Genomic DNA, 23765 nt, shown 5'->3' with positions numbered 1-23765 from the left:
AACTTACTGTCATACAACAATACCAAATATTCATTCTTGAAGGTGCGTTGTTTCATATGGCAGTCATGCCATGCCTTTTCATGATTCTTTTGTACCTACTGAAAAAAATATGCTAGGACTTGATCTTCCACCAGTTTAAAGGGCTGTGCGAGGCATTCTTCTCTGGTATCTCGATCGATCATGTATGTAACTACAACAATCCACAAACTGGGCACTATGTAATCCATTGGCATTACAACTTCCTATCCATATACCAATCTGAATGGTGTTTGGCCTGTCAACTTCTTGTAGGTAGTTCTATACACCCATAAAACAGCTAGTATGCGCACATCCCAATCATTTTTCTTCGCATTGAAAATCTTCATTAAGGAATTTTCCATGATTTTGTTAAATTATTCTACAGTGTTGTTCGCTTGAGGATAATATGGCATACTCTTTTCGTGATACATCTGGAATTCTTTGAGTAAAGCAGTAATTGTTTCATTTAAGAAGTGTGAACCTCTATTGCTCATCAAAATCCTAGGGAAACCAAATCGAGAGAGGATATATTCAAAAATAAACTTTGCAGTTGTAGCTATGCTACAATCCTTTATAGGCTACGCCTTAGCCCACCTGGGTAAATATTCAGTTGTTGTAATGATATATCTAGCCCCTATCTTCTTTCCTAGTCAATGAATTGGCCCCACAAAGTCAATTTCCAACTTATAAAATTCTTGTAATGACACTTGTGAGTTAAAGGAAAAATCATCCTTTCGCAATGGTCTCCCCATTCTCTCACAAATATCACATACCCTATAATAGACTTTGGCATCGTTATGCACAGTTGGCCACAATAGACCCAGGGCTATGCGGGATGCATCGACATGGACGTGGAACTCCTTCTTCCAATCGGGGAACACTAAAATGGATGCAGTGACCATTTTTTCCTTCAAAGAATCCAAACTCTTTTGGAAATCATCGTCCCAGCAAAACGTTGCATCCTTTTTCAACAATTTTTCCATGGATGTTGTAATCTATGCATACGCCTTGATAAATTTCCTGCAGTACACTATGTAGCCCAACGTCGCATGCAATTGTTTAACATTATTTGGAGGCTCCAAGTTAATAGTTATCGAAATTTTGGTAGGGTCTACCATCAACCTCTGCTTACAGACTACATGGCCCAATAGTATCCCATATGGTATAAAAAATATGCATTTCTTCAAATTAAGGGATATCTGATACCTTCAACAAGTGTCCAACATGAGGAAAATACTAGAAACATGTCTTTTTACTAACCCAAACACCGTCCAATAATCAAATTAAACCTCCAATAACTTGTGAATAAAATCCTTCAAGGCTACGAATACCACCCTAGAGAATATTGTGGGGGTGTTCTTAAGTCTGAAAGGCATAACTGTATACCAAAAACAACCCCATTCAGTTGTGAAGGTAGTCTAACTTATATCCTCCAGCACAATCTTGATCGAATGGTACCCTGATAACCCATAAGTTAACAAATAAGCTTCTTCACCTCCAACATTTTCCAGTACTTTGTTTGTGAATGGAGTAGGAAATGGATCATGGACACAAGAGTCATTCAAATTCCTCAAGTCTACACATATCCAAATTTCACCCTACGTCTTCTTCTCCTAAACCACCATGGGACTAACCCAATCCAATTCTTCGACATGTTCAACAATCCCAACTGCAAATCTTATTTAGTTCTTTGCACACCTTTTATTTATACCTAGGATTCAACCAGTATGGGTTCTTCTTTATTGGCTTCACATCTACCTTTAGAGTGATCTTCATGATGCCCAGATCCCCTACTATCCCTTTCAATTCAAAGAACTTGGTGGGAAACAAGTCTTGATACTCTAGTAGTGGGTCCGTGACTTTGTCCACTATATCTTCATCTCAATAGTCGCCTATGTTAGCAAAATTTAGCTACGCTTCCACCCCAATATTCACCTGCTTAGTCTTCAAGGGTTGCAAAATATGAAGAACTTCCATCCTAGGCCCCTGCGACTTCACATTTTCCTTCCGACTTAGGAATATTGATGTTCTTAGGATCTTACTCGCCTTCTAAAGTGGTCACATTGTAGTATTCAAGTGCAAGGCGCAACTACGTACTCCAATCTAGTTGTACACATGTAACAAGTTCTTCAGGCATTCTGAATATTGCAGCTTTGATGTCCTATAATGCTTCATCATTACATTCAGATCCATCTTCAAAGCTAAAAGTGAGCAAAAAACTCTCCTTCAGGACATCCCATTATGTGGTTCTATGTTGTAACTCCATTTCTAGATACCATTGCATTGGGATCATATCCAAAGTGTGGCAGAATATATGAACCCACTCTGGCTGTGGTTCTTCTCCCCATGCTTTTGACCATCAAGATAGATTCACATGTGGGTCATCCATCCCTGTATATTTCTCTGTAATGCGGGTATTGGCATACCCAAACTGTAGCTTCATCATCTACCATTATTCCTTCCAATCTACAAAGATATTCTTATGTGTACCCAACCATCTGGAAGGTGTAGCTCATAGCAGGATGTCTAGTGCTTGGAACCGATGTTCCTCTGGTACATCCATTTAAAATTTATCCAAAAATAAATTGACATCTTCTAAACCATCATAATACGGTAAGTTTCATACCTCAGGGGATATACATCAGAGTGACTTTGTAATCATGTTGCAGCGTAGCAATGATACCTCATGCAACCTATTTTGCTAGTGTCTGAGCTCCTCATCTAAATCTGAACTACAGAGTTGTCCTTCTCCCACGTAATTCACACATCCACTATAGGGTTAATCCAATCTTCATCCCCCACAGTAAGCTTATAGATCTGCTCGATATCGTCATCTTTGTCATAATTGCAAACATTTTCAGTATGTCGTGCTCCCTTGGCTGGATCCAACAGAACAATAACCCTTAGTTCCTTATGTTCAAATGTAATATTGCACTTCTTAAGGTTGATTATTGTGTTCATATCAAATTCCCAATCAATTCCAAGTAGCTTTCAATATGGGTTACTCTCGTCCACTATTTCGATCACTTCAAAACCGACTATGGTGTGTGCCCCCTCAATATCCATAGTCACTCCATGCAGGCACCCCATATAAATAATATTATGTTGATTTTCCATTCTCAGATGAATTGGGGACCACTTGTAGTGGTGGTCTACCCATTCTTTCCTAGGTTTTCCTCATAAAAACATTTGCATCAGACTCCAAATTAAGAATTACCTAGCCCATTTCAAATTCTCCTATCTATGCAGTCGATCTCATTTCGCGACCAACCCATTTCTTACTCTTTCCCACCTTACATACAGTGTGTTGTTTCGGTAGTGGCTTAATCTTTCTAGTGCATTTGTCTATAAATTCTTGTAGTCCTTCTACTACCTTCTTATTCCTTAGGATCTTCATGCAGGTTTTTAAAAAGGATGCTAATAATGAAGGGCATGCCTCCAGTGCAGTACTAACGTCTTCAGCCTTCCCTGTGCACATACTTTGAGTCTTTGATGTAGAAGCTCCTACATCCATGAAGCTCTTCTTTGTTTCCATAAATGTTTCCTTTACTTTATTCACACTGAATCCAAATTCCTCTTTAGTAGCATTATGAATCCATACATCTTCCTCTGGTTGCTTCCCTTTATCCTCCTCGGTAGCTATACCGCTTCGTGTAACAATATTAACACTCAGTCCATCCTCACATGGTTCTAACCTCATCATTTGGATGTCCTATGTAGGATGCTAAGATTGGGTCTTCTTTTCTTGAATCTTCATAATCAGCACGGGATAGTCTTCTATGACATGATCAAACTACTGACAATATTGACATGAGGAGTGCATTGGATTTTTTTGATTGTGTTATATTCTTTCCATGACTAGCCCATGTAGTTAACCGGGGGGTTAGAAGGGGGGAGGAGCCCCCCCTTCGTTGCACCAATTGCGTAGTGGGGGAAGTCACAGGGGGATTGAGGGGTGCAGGTAACTCCACTCTATGGGGTCTGAGGTAGTGCACCAGAAAATTTTGGTTTTGGACCCTATGTTAGGTTGGGTAGACCTACCTATGGTTGTGTGCATGATTTTCGCACATGGTTTTGGACGCGATGGTTTTCAGTCCATGGTATTGGATGTTTCAGCATGTATAAATATGTATTGTAACATTGAAAGGAACATAATGAAAAATCAAGCTGGAAGTCCCAATTTTGGGATCAGGGGAAATCTTTGTGTATATTTGTTTTATGTGTTATGCTCTCACATTGTTTATTTTCTCTTTTTTTTAAATTTGTATGTAGGTAATTTATGTACGAGGTTAAAACCTATAGGATTCTCACAATCTCACACAAAGTGACCTAGTTCTCCACAATTGTAACAAATGATCTGGCCATGACCTCTTCCAACTCCTCCTCCTCGTACTCTTCCTCGACCCTGAAATGATCCATGCACTACAGATGTGCCTTGTTCCTGAGGACAAGCCTCCATCTGTACTTTGTATGTTGGTGTTGTGTCCATCATCAATTCATAACTTTGGCAATTGCACTCGTCATGACCCACAGACTTACAAAAATTACAGAACAACTGATGAGGAGTTTGCACAAACTTCTGTAGCAAATGACGATTGTTCATTGTGTGTTTTCCTGTAATCTAACAAATAGCACACCATGGTACCACTCCCTTACTTCACCCCATGGTTTTCTTTGGTTTAAAGGGGACAAGAGCCCCTCCAACTAGATAATTCTGGTACACTGAGAATGATCCTAATCATTACCCTGGCCCTTACATTTCAAATTCCATACTCCCGTTATAACTTCATTCTAGACATATTTTCCCTTCTTGAGGCTTTGCAACTCCATATGTAGGCTATCCGGCTGTGACTGAATCTGCTGCAAAACCATATTTGTATCTTGAATGGGTGAGGCTTCAAATTTCATAGCAATCTCTAATGCCTTTGCCTATGTCCCAATCTTCTGCTACGACAATGGAAATCTCAAATGGGGCAATACTGAAGAAATGTACCATTCCTTGTGTTGGTCATCTATGATCTGCATATTAGTCTACTGGAGTAGAAATTTCAACCTCTGATCAAAGTCCCACGTGGACTCGTTCATTGTTTATTGGATCTCTTTGAACTTTGTCATTGACTGGGCTTACGACTTAGGCTTCTTGAATTCATTACTGAGCACTTTCTTCATGTCTTTTAGTGTTGCATTTGGATGAGATGAACAATACTGAATATACCACCTTAGTTCTCTATCTTGCAGTGTTGTAACCAACTACGCTTTCTTGAACTCATCATCTGTAATCTGTTGTGACTTCTACACAACATATGCTAAAAACCAGAACTATTCAAGGTCTTATGTCCCTAGACCCCTGAATATGGGCATATTCATAGCCTTGGCCATGTTGAATAGTAGAGGTTGAGGTGGAGGCGAAGGTGCATGTGTATGAGTTGGAGGTGATGATGGAGGTGGAGTGCATGGATGTGGTATTCTTGCGATATCCTGATTGACCATCTACAATGTACCTAGAGGTGTCTTCAGAACACTGTTTTCTTCATCACTATCAAATGCTCCCAATAGAGGGTTGTACTCAACACTTGAACATAGATCTCTTTTGAATGTCTTTCCACTTCACGTAGCTCCCGTTAAATTTATTCTAAACATTAATTCAATGGCATAACCCTTTCCTCACACAATAACATTTTAATCCAAGTTTTCAGGGACTTTAGATACTTACCTCTTGGTCCTTTGGAAAACTATTGTTTAGCTTCGCTATAACTAACAGATGTATCGATTGTGAACTCAGTGATAAATCTGATCAAAATGTTATCAATCCAGTAATCGACAACACTCATGATCTTATTTCCTAAAGCTTCCATATGCCTTGCCAACTCTGGATTCCACACAGTAGGGTTATCCAACTTCCACATACCTTGACTGCCCACCAATTTAGATAACCACTAGTATAATTTGCACAAGAAGAGTAGAAGAAAATTGCATGTTTGTCTATATATAGGTATCTATTCAACCAGTCCTCCTTCGACAAGCACAGACTCCTGTTTTCCTGGTTTGCAAATTTGTGCAGCTTCTGATCTATCCACTTCTCGATCTCCTTCTTAGTTGGGAACCATTTATTCGATATCACACATTTCTCAGATAGATCCCGATCCCGGTAATGGAACCATTTGTTGGCTTGAGGGGTTATGGACCCAGGTTCAGAGTTAGTTGCACCAACCAACAAAACCTGATACTATCGGCCCTTTCGGGAACAACCTGTGTAGTGCAGGCTACAGTATCACCCAAGGTAGTATTGGGGGATGAAGAAGACAGGTTTCTACATCCAGAGGTCTATGCGATGGGTTTCTATTACTTCTAGGGCTTTATCCTAACCTTTTCAAACCCTAACCCTTGAAATGTGGAAATGATGATAACTTACAGATAAAAACTTATAACTCTGCGTTGATAGATCTAAACATTCATATCATCAAATAAACTAACATATCTACTACTTTCGCGCATCAGTTAAGTGTTTCTTAAGATAATTTCATAACATAGAGCGAATACGTAGAAAATGAAAAAGTAAACATAAAGGCACAGATACACAGATAATGCTCCAAAATAATCTTTACTAAGTAATTTATTAATGTTAGGATGGGGTCCCTAGGGGTAGAATTTATGTAATTTAGTCATTTTTTGTAAATAATTTGGTAAAATATGTAAAGTCTCCGTGAAATGTGGATGCGGAGTGTGCAGATAGACAAGATTCAAAGCGGTCTTAGCCCCTTATTCTGGTCAGTTTTGAAGACTCACCCATGAGCGTGGGGCCCAGGTATTGTATTAGAAAAGCTACAAATAGTTGAGTCTTAGGGAGTCTTAGATAACTTTAACTTTGGATACAGAAATAGAGAGAGATGAATGAAGGAATAATGTTATAAGGGCTGGATAGATAGGAAGGTCTATTCTTATCAGTAGCGAAGGAAAGGCTCCATAGCTGAGTGTGCGGATGCCTAGAAGAGTCCACAGCTGAGTGCGTGGACCTCGGCAGTTGAGTGCATAGGGTTATTGAAGTCTGTACTGAACTGATTCTGATTAATAAAGACTAAGTTTGGGTTGGAAATATTTGCGTCTGTGATTTATCTATTTATCTATTGACCTCGCTCTGAATACTATTTCCATGAATTAATGCATCTTATTTGCACAAATTGGTTTCATTGAATATGTTTATGCTTAATAAGATGATTGAATGATGTACACGAAGTTCTAGATCTAAACTGAGTCAGTTTCAGATAAGGAAGATAGGTTTGCGTGACGGTAGATCTAGATCCCATAAACACTAGAAGACAAGTTCAGGTGTGTGAAAGTAGTAGACATACCCTGTTAGGACCTAATTAATGCAATTGACTAATCCTGCGAAGAGTTGAGGGAAACTAGGGCCGAATTAGGAGCTCTAATGATATCGGAAGGATAGATATGTGCAGAAGTAGATCTAGGGTACTAAAAGACATCACACTAGTCTCTGAATGCAGAAACTTGGTTCTTGCATCCCCCAATATTGCTTCGGGTGATACTACAGCTTGCACTACACGAGTTGTTTCCAAAAGGGATAGCAGTAAAGGTTTTTATTGGTTGGCACAACTAACTCCGAACCTGGGTCAAGACCCCCTAAGCCAATAGATGGTTTCGTTGCCATGACCGAGATCTTCCTAAAGAGATGTCTGACGTCGCATCATTGGAATCTGACTAAGAAAGAGATTGAAAACTAGTTAGATTGGAAGATTCATGAGTTTGTGGCTCAATAAAACAGGAATCCGCACCTATCAAAGGAGGATTGGTTGAATAGGTATCTGTATATAGAGGCACACAAAATTTTCTTTTGCACTTTCCCAATTGAATTATATCAGTGGTTATCCAAATTGACAAAGAGTCAAGGAAAGTGGAAACTCGATAGTCATATAGTATGGACTCCAGAATTGGTATGACAACTAGAGGCATATGAAAACAAGATCGCACGGGCTATAGATCATTGGCTTGATCAAATTCTAGGATGGCTCCTTACTGAATTTGTAGTGGATACCTTAGTTAGCTATAGCGAAGCGGAGCGAAGATTCTTCTAGGGACCATGAGGTAAGTACTTAAGGTCATTGAATACTTGAATTAAAATGCTATTATGTGAAAACAGGTAATGCCATTACCTTAATGTTTGGAGCTACCCGAAGTGGTAGATTCTTTAGAAATTGTGACGGATCAGGTCTAGAGTATAGTCCATTGATTGAACCTCCTTCAAGCAACGACAAAGGGGCGATGCTGACTACACTGTGAAGCATTGTTTAGTTAATAACTCAAGGTACTACGAGGATACCCCATCCATCCAATCTGCCTCCACCTCCACCTCCACCTCATACACCTTCACCTACACCTCTGCCTCCACCTCCACCATTCATCATGGCCAACGCAATGAAGATGTCAATCTTCAAAGGAATAGTAAGCAAAGATCCAGAGTAATTCTGGTTTGTTGTGAGTAACAAAGCATCGATGATAATATAAAGAAGGCGCAGTTGGTTACTTCCTTGTAGGATTGTCCGCTAACCTGGTACATTAAGTATTGCGCTGATAATCCTCATGCATCATTAGCAGAAACTCAGATAGCTCAGAACAAATAATTTAGTAAGCCTAAATCAAAGGCGCAATCGGTAATTGAATTTAAAGAGATTTGAATGAGATTCGAGGAGACACCATGGGACTTTGATCAGAGGTTAAAGTGCCATATCAGGCAGGCTAACATGTAAACCTCAAATACCCAGCATCACGACTAGTTTATAGCGTCATTGTTGACACAATTAAGAATACCTCTATCACAGCAGAAGATAGTGACACAAGCAGAAGCCTTAGAGATCGTGATGAGGCTGCATGCACAACCTATTCAGGATACAAATCTGGGGGTACAATAGATCCCCTTGCAGTTGGAGAGCCTGCACCTAGAACTACAAATTCTAAAGAAAGAAAGGGAGACTAAGAAAGAAGTTCACGTGGAGGTTTGGTGCTTGAAGTGTAAGGGTCACCGGCACCATAAAGATCATTATTTAGTATAAATGAATTATATTACAGGGGAAGGGGGGGGGGGTAGTCCCCATTAAGCCAGAAGCCCCAGCCGTGCCGAGCACGAGAGTTGTGCTATGGTGCGCCATTTGTCAAGTTACTGGGAAACATGTGACGGATAACTACCACTTACTTCAGAAGTTCATTCAAACATCCCAGCTGCTGTATTGCACTTTCTGTAAATCGGTAGGCCATGATGACCACCATTGTCGAAGTTATCAGCTAATGATGGAAGGAACCCTTATTTACCGTATGCAAGCAGAAACTCAGCCTCCAGATCGAGGCGCAAGAGGAGTGCACGGGGGTTTTCAAGGCTGAGGATGAGGACCTAGTAGAGGTCGTGGTCAGATTATCTGCTACAATTGCGAACAGCCGGGGCACTTAGCGCAAGATTTCCTAAATCCTACACATCGTTCATGTCAATACTGTAGGAAATTCGACCATGCCATAGAATATTGTCCAATGCTAATAGCTAACATGCATGAAAGCAAAACGCAACCTCAACAGCCTATGCAGGATTTACAAATTATGAGGGTCGAGCCCCATGACGAAGATCAAAACGTTAACATTGTACTAAGAAGTGGTATGACGACTGGCATAGGTAACGCTAAGGACCCTAAAGAAGACAGATGGGTCTGCAAAGCTCCTTAGAAAGAAGTCACCTTTGACCATAATCGCGCTAAGGAAACATTCATGGAAGCTAAGAAGAGCTTCGTTGAGGCCTCCATCTCAGAAAACCAGGAAAAGACACCAAAGACCAGTGTGACACAAGAGGTTGATCCTTATGTATTCACTACTTTTTTAGAAACTTGTATGAAGTTACGACGTGACAAAAAGGATGTGGAAGGATTGCAAGACTTAATAGACAAGTGAGGAAAAGACTCCTATGGAGGAGCGCACTGTTAGAAAGATTGGTAAGCATAAGGCACAAACAGGAAGCGAGATGCGGCTAACAGCACAGATAGGCGATTATGAAATGCACCAGGTTCTTTTGGATTTGGGACCCGATGCGAATTTTTTTCTGAACCATACATGGGAAAGGATGGGGAGACATGTGCTATAGTGGTCTCTGATTCAGCTCCGAATGGTGAATCAACATAAAATCATCCCCATGGGACGATTGTATGGAGTAATGTGATGGGCCTCTAAATTAGACATAAATTAAGGCCCATGCCTATAACTTAAACATAAATTAAGTTCCATCTGACCATCCTTCAGCATATTAAACCTCTTTTCTTGCATTAGATAATTTATTTTTAACTTTAATATATTCATTTAGAAGGTTTATGAATAATTGGATATTTGTGCCTGATATTATTTATTTTTGTGGAATATTATGAGAATATTGGACAAATTATGAAGATTTGGAGGAGGAGATAATTTAGGGACTTGTTCCCTACTATAGGAGGGTCTATAATAAATAATAAATCAACAAGATATTATGGAATTATGGCCCAGATTGTGGAACTCCAATGATTGAGAAAATCTAGGAATGTGTTCCACTAATCAAGGGACCAGAACAACTAACCAAGGGATTTTCGTGGGGAAAGCTTCCTCTTTTCATGGGGAATGATTCCTTATAATTTTTTATAATTTCCAAGTTGAATTTACCTGTAGATATAGATTTTCATTAGTGTTCTTGTGGAGAGAACTCGTATTTCTGCAACTCCATTGTATTTTCTTGCAAGGATGTAATTCTATTGATGAAAATAATGAAGATCGTTGTCATGTTCAGCTTCTAAATCTTGTTCTCCTCCATAGGTATCTGATTTTCCTTGGTCTTGGCCATCCCAAGAACCTTAGATCCCTTTTGTATCATTTTATTTCCTTCTTTTCACTTCTTATTCACATGCATCTCTAGTTTTTATTTCTTTCTATTTCTACATTTAGTATTAGTGATTTCTTGTTGTAGGATTGAGTTATATGGTTGATGTAAGTTGTTTTGCAGGATCACAACATTATTTCATCCTTGGAAAATCTTTGGAAGTTCATAGTAATCATTGAGATGCTTGGATTAGTCTTCTTATTCCCAAATCTAGATTGTTAGATGCTTGGATTAGTCTTCTTCTTTTTAGCAAAGAACAATAAATTTCTGCTATTTTTTAGAGCATTCTAACGAGCTTCAATTGAATTGATTGCAATTGAATTATATCAAAAAAGTCTTTTTTATAACAAAAATTACTTCATTGCATTTTCACTTGATTTGGTTAGGCACTTTTTAGATTTACTAGCTCACTAGTTCTTGAATTTCGATATTTTAAACTAGTAATGTTTTTTACTTTTTTTGCATCAGTTAACAGAGGTCGTTTTGAGTGATTCCACTTGGAATAGGGACCTAAGACATCCTAGTTAATAAAAAAAATTGTCCCATCCAATTTGGATTTGATTTTCTTGGTCATTAAACCCTCAACAATTTCATCATTTCACAAGGAAGCTTCTCCAAGATTTTTGAGAAAATCCATCCATCTCCCAACTTTGGTTTTGAGTTCTGAGTGATCCTAGGAATTTTATCACTCCATTCCATCCACCAACCACCTTCCCTAAGTCTTCCATCACCTCCAACACCCATCATTTTTCTCTCGGCTATATCCTATAGTCTTTTAGGGGATCCTGTAGGTTTTTAGTACATCCTGTAGGTTTTCCTATTGTGGCTTGTTTTTAGGCTGAATTGATGGAAAACCTCCAAGAAGCCACACAAGGGAACCTAAAAGTCTCCCAAGCCTTCCAACCATCCACCATCATCTCCAAGCCACTTTCCACATCACCTAAAGAGATTATCTTTCACACTTGTTTTTCCATAAAAATACAAAAAGAAAAATGGATTTATTTTATTCATTTACATGAACAACATTAGAAGGTTTGATGGTTTGAATCTACATGCTTAGGATAGTGGGATTGCATACATGTTAAGTTAGAATTATTTTGAAACAAAGCCTCTCAATAGTTAGTTAGAAAATGGTTTCTTTTAGCATTTGATTTCTGTCTCTTTCCTTGTACTTTCTTTCTTGCAATAGGTTAAGCTTCCATTTCGAACATTTCATTTTCTACAATTAATTTAGGATTTTACTTCAGTACATGCACTCCATTACATCATGATAGCAAAGGAAGGACACATTGTATGCCTCACATATAGTGTTGATACCTCTTATGTTTGTACGAACCCTAGGTTGATAATTAAAGTCGGTAGCCTTGGGAGTTGCAACATTCTTGTTGCAATACCAAGGCTCATCACTTTTTGGTGTCGTTGCCGGGGAGGTGTCAAAGTAGGCATTGTTTTCTTCCCTAGTTGATTCATTTTATTTTACTTTTTGCAAAAACAAAAAAATATTTTCATTAGGCATATTTAATTTCAAATGTATAAAAATGCATTGCATTATAGTTCTCATTCAATCATAAAATCAAAAACAAAATTTCTCCAACACCAACCCACCCCCCAATTGATCACGTGGTGCAATAAGAGCCACATCACCATTCACTTTTGTATGTATAAGAAGAATATGACAAAGAATGTAGAAGAAATGGATTGAGATGATGACAATGAGGAATATCCTCTCGGATTTCCCATTCAATATACTGAAGGTAGTGTGCACATGAAGAACATCCCTGCCTCTTTTCTTCCACAATTTCATGGTCTAAGGTCAAAGAATCCAAAAACCTTTCTCTTTGAATTTGAGATTGTTTTTGTATCTTATGGTTACTTATTAAGAACTCAAAAATTGAGATTGTTTCTGGAAACTTTGAAGGATAGAGCTCTTAAATGGTTCATGAGTTTAGGGAGTAATTCAATAAGAGCATGGAATGATGTGCAAAAGATATTTATAGAAAAATATAAATATCATGATCTTAAATAAGAATTATTTAGAATGAATCAAAGAGAAGATGAGATCCTTGAGGATCTAATAGAGAGGTTCATGTACAATGTTAATAGTGGAAAACTACATCATTGAGGATCCGACACACTAAAAATCGTCTTACTTAGAGCAATTAGGGATGAGTGGATTGATCTCCTTAATCTCATTAGTAGAGGTGATGTATATCAATTATCATTTGAGGAAATTTTTGAAGCATGAAAATACATATCAAGAGGAAAAGAAAGAGTAGGTAAATCAACATCAAGATCGGTAAGTCAAGCTAAACTTGGAAAGTTGTTTGATGATTTTAAAATAGAAATTCTTAGCAATCTAACAAAACAAGTAGAAATGTTATGAATGCAAGATGAAGGGAAAAAAATGTTGATATTTGTATTGTAGAATCACATCATGTTAAACATTTTCCTTCATTACCAAGGTTGAAGGAAGTTTACCAAGAGGAAAATGGAGCAAGTCAATTTCCAATGCAGCTATGTTATGTAGCTCAAAGAGGACCATGGCAACCTATTCAGCCTAATATGATGCAAGAGCCTAATTCATAATTTCAAGCTTATGCACATCCACCTCAAAGTAATTGGAAAACACTCTTTCTTTGGCAACATTGGCCATCTCAAGCCCAAAACTAATCTTGGTAACAAGGTTGGCAAGGAACTTATGGGAGCCATCCACAATATCCTCAATATTTTCCTCAATGTCCTCCATACCCAACTCCATGTTATCCCTACCATTCACCTCCACCACAACCATAACCCCATCCACATCCATCTCAAATATACACTCCCATTCAACTACCTGTACCACCATTTCCAAACCCACACATTGAAGTAGCTCAACCCACTTACAATGCTGAGGTAAAAAACTTCCAAACATCTCCTCTTAAGCTCAATGGTATTCACCATAGCTCAGGAAGAGTATTGCAAAAAAAAAAAGATTATCTTGATATCATTGAAAGACCACATCTAGAAGAAAAAGATTCAAATAAGAAGAAGATAGAACCATGGGCTGTGATTGATGAAAAGCAGACATCAAAATCAGAGATCGAGAGAACTCCCTCATGGTTACCATCAAATCCTCCATGTATTCAAGAGAACAATCAGCAAAAAGAGGAAGATTTGAAGGTCATGGTAGAAGAAAATAGAAGAATTATTCATATCAGTAAAAGGACTGAGGGCATCACAACTATATTGAAATATGGTTCCATGCAGTCATTAAGTTGCAACAATACCCTCTTTTTCAAATGTGCTTGATATCATCAAAGTCAAATCATTTTATCTTTCAAATCTAGGCACATGTCAAAGCATACATTTCAAGCCTCCACATCATTTTTCTATCATCTTGATGTGCACATGGCTCCATTGGAAGTATTCTTATACTTGAAAGTTATTTTTTTTTTCAAGTAAGTTAGGGTAAAAAAAAAATGATGAAAAAAAGAGAAAAAAATAAAAATATCAAGTGAAAACCTCCTTGGAGGTCCCTAATATTGGCTCATTGATTTAAAACCATCATGAGATGGTCAATGGGTTGGGAAAAAAGAAAAAAAAAAAAGAGAAAAAAAGAAAATATCCTAGGTGAAAACCTCCTTTGAGGCACCTAGGCAGACCTACTAGTTGAAAACCTCATTAAGGCGGCTAGTAGGCCTAGAAAAAAAAAAGACAAAAAAATAAAAGAAATCATTTCTCCATGCATCTTTTTGATGAATGCATGTACTCTCCAACATCTACAAGCAACAAGAACAACTTGGTACCAAAAGGAAAATTGGTCAACCCTAGTCAAAAGAAGTCAAATTTTGACTTTCTCCTCCTTTGCTCAAATACTCCAAAAAGGCCAAGGCCATGCCAATCTATATCCCTCATCTATTTCCACTATCCACCCATCATTCTCAAGCTTCTACCATTCAATTTGCTTGTTGTCCTAAAAAAATACAGGATACTCTATTTTACTACATGATACAAAAATACATAGAGTAGAAATTTGTTTTTGCCATAACTTGAAAACAATGCATCTATTTGCCAATATGTTTTAGGGGGAGATGCATATGGATGATGGTAACATGCTCAAGCAATTTCAGCAAATTCCAGTGCACAGTTTTCGATAAATCAGCCTCCATCACCTACAACCATTTTTGCATTTTCTTGATATATGTGCATCCATTTAAAAAGTTGTTTCATGGGGAGATGCATATGGATGATGGTAACATGCCCAAGCAATTTCAACAAATTTCAGTGCACATTTTCCAAGAATCAGCCTCCATCACCTTCAACCATTTTTAGTTTTTCTCGAGTTCCATGCATCCATTGACCAAAATTGTTTTATGGGGAGGTGCATAATGCTGATTGCAACATGCTTAGAAAGTTTCAAGTCAATCCATTCTACCATTTGGGAGATATGGACAAAACAAGTCATTTTCCTAAAAACCTACAGGATTCCCTAAGATCCTACAGGATACAGAACAACATCTACAGGATTGGCAATGATCGGTTTTAAAGGGAAAAATTAGAGGTTGGATTTATCAGACAGTGGTAAGGAGACATATACAACCCTCTACATCAATCAAAGAAACATGACAAGGGGATTTAACAAGAGGGAACCCACCATCTAGTACCTACACATCAAGGAACAACATTAGAGAAAAAATAGAAAAACACATGTAGCAAATACAAACAAGGATTTCACTGTCCAACAAATAGCATGTATAGAAATGCGATCAAGTAGGTACAGGTATTAAATATTCTTGAACTCTTCTCTTGAGCATATTATAGTTAGAAATTTGTTGTCAATGCATGAGAGATGAGGTTTCATAAGCTACCAACAACTAGTTAATTGCAGCTCACTCATTCACTCATGCAATATTGAAAAGTCAAATTATGAAGGGTGATGATTTCAAGGAATGAGGACAGCAGTTAAAAGAAGAAATTTTTCAAAGGCCAAGTCATCACAGCTCTCCAAGCACTCCATCCACTTCATATTCACTATCTATTCATCATTCATCCATCCCATTTCATTCTAAAAGAAAAGAACAGAGAGAGAATCCTCTCTATTTTCACAAACTTACACTACTCCCTTTGAGCCCTAGCACCATCAACTAATCCCTCTTCAACGTTTCTCATCACTCCCATATAGTTAGAAGACCCTGAAAGAGGAGGAATGACTACTACAGGAAGGCAGAATGTTGCTACAAGAAGGAAGAAATGAAAAATTATGCTAAACCCCAAGATGGCAGAGCTTAAGAGAGACCTAATCAAAACAGAGAAATCCAAGGCCATTAGGCAACCATCTAGGCCACAAGAGAGAATAAGAAGGCAAAAAAAAAGGAAATGAGGCATTCACCATCAAAACAAAACTCAAACTGCAATGTTGAAAATATGTTTTCCAAGAGGTCTCCAATCTCTTTCTAGCTTTTATCCAAGGCCTAAAAATGGGAAAAAGACATGAGAGTCAAGTTGAGGGCCTGCCCTAACCTCAGACTATCATTTATGCTCAAAACTGGTATCATGTAGTTTTAATAGGGTTTCCTGTAGGTTTCCAGTATTTTTGATAGGAATTACTATAGGATGTCCTAGTTCTCATCTCAATGTAGTTTGAAGGTTTTAGAGGTGTCAAAATGGTGGAACAAAGTAGCAGGAGGTTGACAAGAATGTGGAAGACCTTGCCAAAATGAAAAGATTCAAAAACCCATCTTGGATAAGGGGAAGGAAGCAATCTAATGGTCTCAAGAAACACTGATTTTTCTTTGCACAAATATGTTTTTGGGCTTGTCCTTGCATAACTTACAACAAATATTCTTAATGCACAAGAGAGAGGCCACCGGGGCCGTGAATGAGGCACAATAAGGTCACTAAGTTGCTCAAAGGATGAACAACACTTTCAGCAGGGGGTATGATGGGCCTCTAAATTAGACATAAATTAAGGCCCATGCCTATAAATTGAACATAAATTAAGGTCCATTTAACCATCCTTTAGCATATTAAACCTCTCTTATTGCATTAGATAATTTATTTTTAACTTTAATATATTCATTAGGAAGGTTTATAAATAATTGGATATTTGTGCCTAATATTATTTATTTTTGTGGAATATTATGAAATATTGGACAGGGTATGAACATTTGGAGGAGAAGATAATTTAGGGACTTGTTCCCTACTACAGGAGGATCAATAATAAATAATAAATCAACAAGATATTATGGAATTATGGCCCAGATTGTGGAACTCCAATGATTGAGAAAATCTAGGAATGTCCTCCACTAATCAAGGGATTTTGGTGGGGAAAGCTTCCTCCATTCATGGGGAATGATCCCTGATAATTTTGTATAAGTACCAAGTCAAATTTACCTCTAGATATACATTTTCATTAGTGTTCTTCTGGAGAGAATTCATATTTTTGCAACACCATTGTATTTCCTTGCAAGGATGTAATTCTATTGATGAAAATAATGAAGATTGGTGTCATGTTCAGCTTTTAAATCTTGTTCTTCTCCATAGGTCTATGAGTTTCCTTGGGCTTTGCCGTCCCAATAACCTTAGAGCCCTTTTGTATCTTTTTCTTTCCTTATTTTCACTTTTTATTCACATGCATATCTAGTTTTTATTTCTTTCTATTTCTTCATTTAGTATTAGTGATTTCTTGTTGTAGGATTGAGTTAAATGGTTGATGTAAGTTCTTTTGCAGGATCACAAGCATTATTTAGTCCTTGTAAAATCTTTGGAAGTTCATATTAATCATTGAGTTGCTTGGATTAGTCTTCTTATTCCCAAATCTGGATTGTTGGACCTCCTTTTTAGCAAAGAACAATAAATTTCTAATATTTTTTAAAGCATGCTAACGAGCTTCAATCAAACTGATTCAACTTTCATTAGATCAAAAAAACATTCTAGTTCATAAAAAAAATTACCCCATTTCATTTTTACTTGATTTGGTTAGGCATTTTTTATATTTACTAGCTCACTAGTTCTCGAATTTCGAGATTTTTGACTAGTAATGTTTTTTTATTTTTTTTGCATGGGTTAAGAGAGGTCCTTTTGAGTGATTCCACTTGGAATATGGACATACGAAATCCTAGTTAATAAAAAAAGTGGTCCCATCCAATTTGGCTTTGATTTTCTTGGTGATTAAACCCTCACCAATTTCATCATTTCACAAGGAAACTTCTCCCAGCTTTTTGAGCAAATCCATCCATCTCCCAACTTTGGTTTTGAGTTCTGAGTGATCCTAGGCATTTTATCACTCCATTCCATCCACCAACAACCTTCCTTAAGCCTTCCATCACCTCCAACACCCGTCATGTTTCTCTCAGATGTATCCTATAGGTTTTCAAGGGACCCTGTAGATTTTTAGTACATCCTGTAGTTTTTCTTGTAGTGACTTGTTTTGAGGCCGAATTGAAGGAAAACCTCCAAGAAGCCACACAAGGGAACCTAAGGGTCTCTAAATCCTTCTAACCATCCACCATCATCTCCAAGACACCTGCCACATCACCAAAATAGATTAGCTTTCACACTTGTTTTTCCATAAAAAGACAAAAAGAAAAACAAATTTATTTTATTCATTACATGCACATCAGTAGAAAGTTTGATGGTTTGAATCTACATGCTTAGGATAGTAGGATTGCATACATGTTAACTTAGTATTCTTTTGAAGCAATGACTCTTAGCAGTTAGTTAGAAAATGGTTGTTCTAGCATTTTATTTCCGTCTCTTTCCTTGTACTTTCTTTCTTGCAATAGGTTAAGGCTCCATTTTGAACATTTCATTTTCTGCAATTAGTTTAAGATTTGATTTCAGTACATGCACTCCATTACATCATGACAAAAAAGGAAGGACACATTGTATGCTACACATATATTTCTGATACCTCTTAGGTTTGTACGAACCCTGGGTTGATAATTAAAGTCGGTAGCCTTGGGAGTTGCAGCTTTCTTTTTACAATACCAAGGCTCATCATAATGGTTGAGATTGAAGGTTTGAGTGCATTAGCGAACTTTGAAGTTATAGAAATTATCGACGATAGTAATCCCTACCCCACGCTCCTGGGAATCAACTAGGCTATTGATATGAAGATGATCATTAATCTGAAGAAGAGGAAAATGACCTTTGAAAAGAAGTCGCTTAGGGTCGTAGTATCACTAGATCCTATGGACATAGCGCGTTATACCGAACCTATCCACGATTATGTAATGACGATGAGCTAGATCAAATATACAAGATAACAACGTGAGATCAAGATCGGATCAATCCAATGGCAGATGGATAGATTGCATGAGAGCGGGAAAGTTCATGTACTTCTGACTCAGATGAGGAATTAGACCATTGGAAAAACCGCTTACATGAAGTTTCTACGTTGCAATGCAATATGATGATGAAGTCGCTGTGCTCTATTTCATCAGAGTTAAGAAAGCTACCTTATTATGATGGTCTGAATAACGTAGATATGTTTTTAGATTTATTTGAGCATGAAGTCCTTGAAGACCACCCTTTTCAAGCATTGGATTTTGCATTGCACACTACGCCTGCACGATGGTGGGGTACGAATAAAGAAAGATTTGTTGGATGGAGGGGTTACAGGCGAATGATGAAGTTATGCTTTGGGCATGATAATACTAGAATGATTGAGAAGTATAGTGAAAAGGATGATCTGCGTGATCACCTCACGAAATTGACTAAGGCATGGGGGATGGAACCGCAGCCATAATGGGTACATATATTTTTTCATACCTTGGACACTATCCCCATGAACTGGTATCTCGAAATAGATTCCACCATGGCATTGTGGAATGGGATTTATTGAAGGTTTATTAGTGACTTTCAACCTCGAGGACGGGTTTGGAAGCATAGATGAAGCACTTTAATAGATTAAAGTTTTTATCTTTAGGATGCCAAAGGAACCTATGGAATGGACCCAACCAGATTGGAGCACCCAGCTACACCATGCATTGGAATGGAGGAAAAAGACTCGAGGAATATCAATATTCCAGAGACAGAAGGGCATCGCATAGTAGAAGGACCACAAGTAGAGGACCAAAACATCTCCGCACTTTTGAAAAAAAGAAAAGTAAACATTGGCACTGAAGAACAACCAAAGTTCACAAAGATTGGAGACTATTGGGATGAAACTACAGTAGACAAAGTTGTTGAATTACTTCATGAATACGAGGATCTCTTCCCCACTAAGTTTTCAGATTTAAAGGGCATACTTGGTGATTTGGGCATTATGAGGATCACATTGAAGCCTGATGTGAAGCCTGTTAAATAGAGACCTTATCGCCTTAATCCTAAGTATAAGTAGAAGGTTCACCAAGATTTGGATAAAATGCTGGATGTAGGAATTATAGAACCTATCAAAGAGTCCAATTGGGTGAGCCCAATGGTAGTCCAAGAGAAGAAACAAAATGGTGAAACAAGGATCTGTTTCGATCTGCAGAATATGAATGATGCATGTGTCCATGATCCATTTCCAATGCCATTTATAGATGAAGTGTTAGACAATGTCGGAGGGCAGGAGGCCTATTCCTTTACTGACGGGTTTTCTGATTATCATCAAGTTAAGATCGCACTAGAGGATAGAAGAAAAACCACCTTCGCAATAGAGTGGGGTTTCTTTTAGTACACAATTATGCCATTTGGATTGAAGAACGCATATGCTATATTTTCCTGGGTAGTGATCACAACATTCAAAGAATTTATTCATAAATTCCTAGAATTATATTTCGATGAATAGACTATGTTTGGGTTGGTGAAGTGACATGTTGCAAGTCTATGCCTCATGTTGGATACATGTCAAAGATTTCAGATCGTGATGAACTTGAAAAAATGCATATTTTGTGTTCCTTTTGGAATCTTTATGGGTAATGTCGTGTGTAAGCAAGGATTGATGGTGGACCCTACAAAGATCATTGTAATTGTGAACTTGGAAGCCCCAAGGAATGTCAAGCAACTATGCATGACGCTGAGACACACAAGATACTACAGAAAATTTATTAAAGCCTATGCTCAAATTACCGCACCCATGGAAAAACTCCTGAAGAAGGATGCGACATTCTGTTGGAATGAAGAATGCTGGTGCAGCTGAGATGTGTTAAAATAAAAGATGGTGACTGCACCAATCCTGGTATTTCCCAATTGGAAGAAAGAATTTCATGTACATGTGGATGCTTCTTGCATTGCACTAGGTGTAGTGCTAACATAAGTAGGCAAAGGCGAACTGGACCATCCTATAGTTTTCCCATGTAGGAAGTTATCAAAGGATAAAAAAAATTATTCAATGAGAGAGCACGAGGGGTTGGCCATGGTCTACGCACTATAGAAATTCAGGCATTATCTGTTGGGAGAAAATTTCAAGAAGTATACAAATCATTCTGCCTTAAAGTACCTAGTCAACAAGCCTGTGTTGTAGGGGAAGATTTGCAGGTGGTTGTTATTATTTTAGGAATACGATTTTGAAGTTATTGTGAAGCCTAATCGGTTGAACACTGGTTCAGACAACCTGTCGAGGACTGAATCAAGAGAAGAATCCAGTAATCTGGAGGAAGGGTTTCTAGACGCACAACTATTTATGGTGTGAGTAGCAGATGACCATTTTCTGACATTATTGAATTCTTAACTACAAGGATGGTGCCTGGAGGATATACAACTCAGCAGAAGAGAGAACTAGTAGTCCACGCAGCAAAATTTTCAGTCATTGTGGGTCATTTGTACAAAATGGGGGTAGATGAAATATTGTAGAGATATGTACAAAAACTTGAACATGATAGTATTTTGACTGAATCTCATGGGGGACCTGCGAGAGGCCATTATGCAGGGAAAGAAACCACGCAGAAGATTTTTCACGCAGGATTATGGTGGCTAACATTGCATAAGAATTCTAAAGCATATTGTAAGGCATGTGATGCATGTCAAAGGACCAGCAGACCGTCGTGGAGGGACGAACTACCACTACATCTTCAAGTATCTTTGCAGCTATTTGAGAAACGGTTGATTGATGCTAATTTAGCTAGTGGAAAGAAAATGGGCGTGCGCTACATTATCACTGCCACAAAATATTTAACCCGATGGGAAGAAGCACATACAGTGAGGGATTGTATAGGGACTAAAATAGCCAAATTCTTATTTGAATGCATCTTAACACGATTTGGATGCCCGAAAGTATTAATGAGTGATAGGGGAACACACTTTCTAAATGAAACGATTAACACGTTGACAAATGAATTTTAGGTTTACCATCAGAAGAGCACACCATATCACCAGCACGAAAATGGGACTGTCGAAGCTTTTAACAAAATTTTGGAGAATGCATTGAAAAAGGCATGTAACGTGTAGTGCAATGACTGGGATGTGCACATAACTGCATTATTATGGGCCTATAGGACAACTTGTAAGAAGATGACATGGAAAACGTCATTCAGATTGGTCTATGGGTTTGAACAGGTGATGCCTATGGAGTACATTTTACCTCATTTTCGCATAGCAGCTCTAACAGATATGGTGGATCGTGAGGCCTTAGAGGAACAGCTTGTGTAGCTAATGGAGTTAGAGGAAGACTCATTTCTGACAGGATTCCACCAACAAGTACAGAAGGAATGTGAAAAAGCATGGCATGATCACCATATCAAGTTTCACATTTTCAAGATAAATGATCTTGTGTTGTTATACGATAGCAAGCTCACCAAATTTTTGGGTAAATTCCAGATGCATTAGTTAGGACCATATATTGTCAAGGAAATTATAGAGGGTGGCGCAGTTCAATTCACGAAGCTGAATGGTGAACCTCTTCCTGGAAGGGTGAATGGAAGTAGGTTGAAGTTGTACATAGGGGATCCTTCCCCTATATAATGACTATATGAAAGCAAGATAGTCTTAGTGCTTGAGGCAGTTGCAAGGGAGCGCGGGACTATAAACTACACTGCCTGACCAGGAGGATATGGAAGCATGCAGGCTGTGCAAAGATTGATGAGGGTGCACAAGATGAAGCTGAGCTTAAGATGCTGCACCATGGAGGAGGGTGTCACACAACCCATTCCCAAACTAGTTGTTAGAGTTACTATAGCTTATTAGGCTGATAAAATCCGGTTAGAAGGAGTGGCTAGGTAGCAATTAAGGCAAAAATATTTGAAAATATGTTGCCAAAGGGGCATTTATGAAAAAGTTATGGAGGGAATGGTCGGATTTGAATCCAAAAATCGTTATAATTATTTCTTGTTGGTCTGCAAAGAAACACTTTGTTTTTTTTTTAATTTCTTGCCTACACCGAGAAGATTGTGAGGTTTTGATCAAGCACCCAGGGCTAGTTCAGTATTCTGATACAGTGCACCGAATTTTTATGGAGAGGATATCTGAGCATATGAGTTCTGAAGCTGTAGTGTCTAAGGCCCCAGCTCCAAAATCTGTTGGCGTAGAAGCTACACTTGTAGTGCCTACGGTGCCAAGGTCACCTAGGCCAAAGTAGTCGACGTCCAAGTCAAAGAAAAAGAAGTCGGTTGTGGAACAAGTGTGCCACTCACCCAAGAAGATTCTACAGGAGGTGTGGTAGAAAGGAAAAATGGACAAGCAAAAGAAGGTTTTTGTTCCTCTATATTTAAACGAAGAAGAACTATGCCAGGGGATTGAGGAGTTAGATGTCGAGGATGCTAAGCCCATCACTATGCTTCCAGGATATGTGCCTCAGAAGAGGGTAGAAAAAGGTGACCAAAGACCTCGATTCTACCAAATTTTCAATTGCTACACCACTACTCCCTGTTGAAGTTCCTTTTGAGGGTACTTTCTTAGCGTGCATACTAGCATTAAAGATGGAATATTGGGACCTGTCGACCAAGAG

Source organism: Pinus tabuliformis, chromosome 1_2, assembly GCF_031772625.1.
Source record: "Pinus tabuliformis cultivar Carrire ecotype Pingquan chromosome 1_2, CPIR1, whole genome shotgun sequence".
In the NCBI taxonomy this organism is placed as follows: Eukaryota; Viridiplantae; Streptophyta; class Pinopsida; order Pinales; family Pinaceae; genus Pinus; species Pinus tabuliformis.
Note: the sequence above shows the minus strand (reverse complement) of the source record.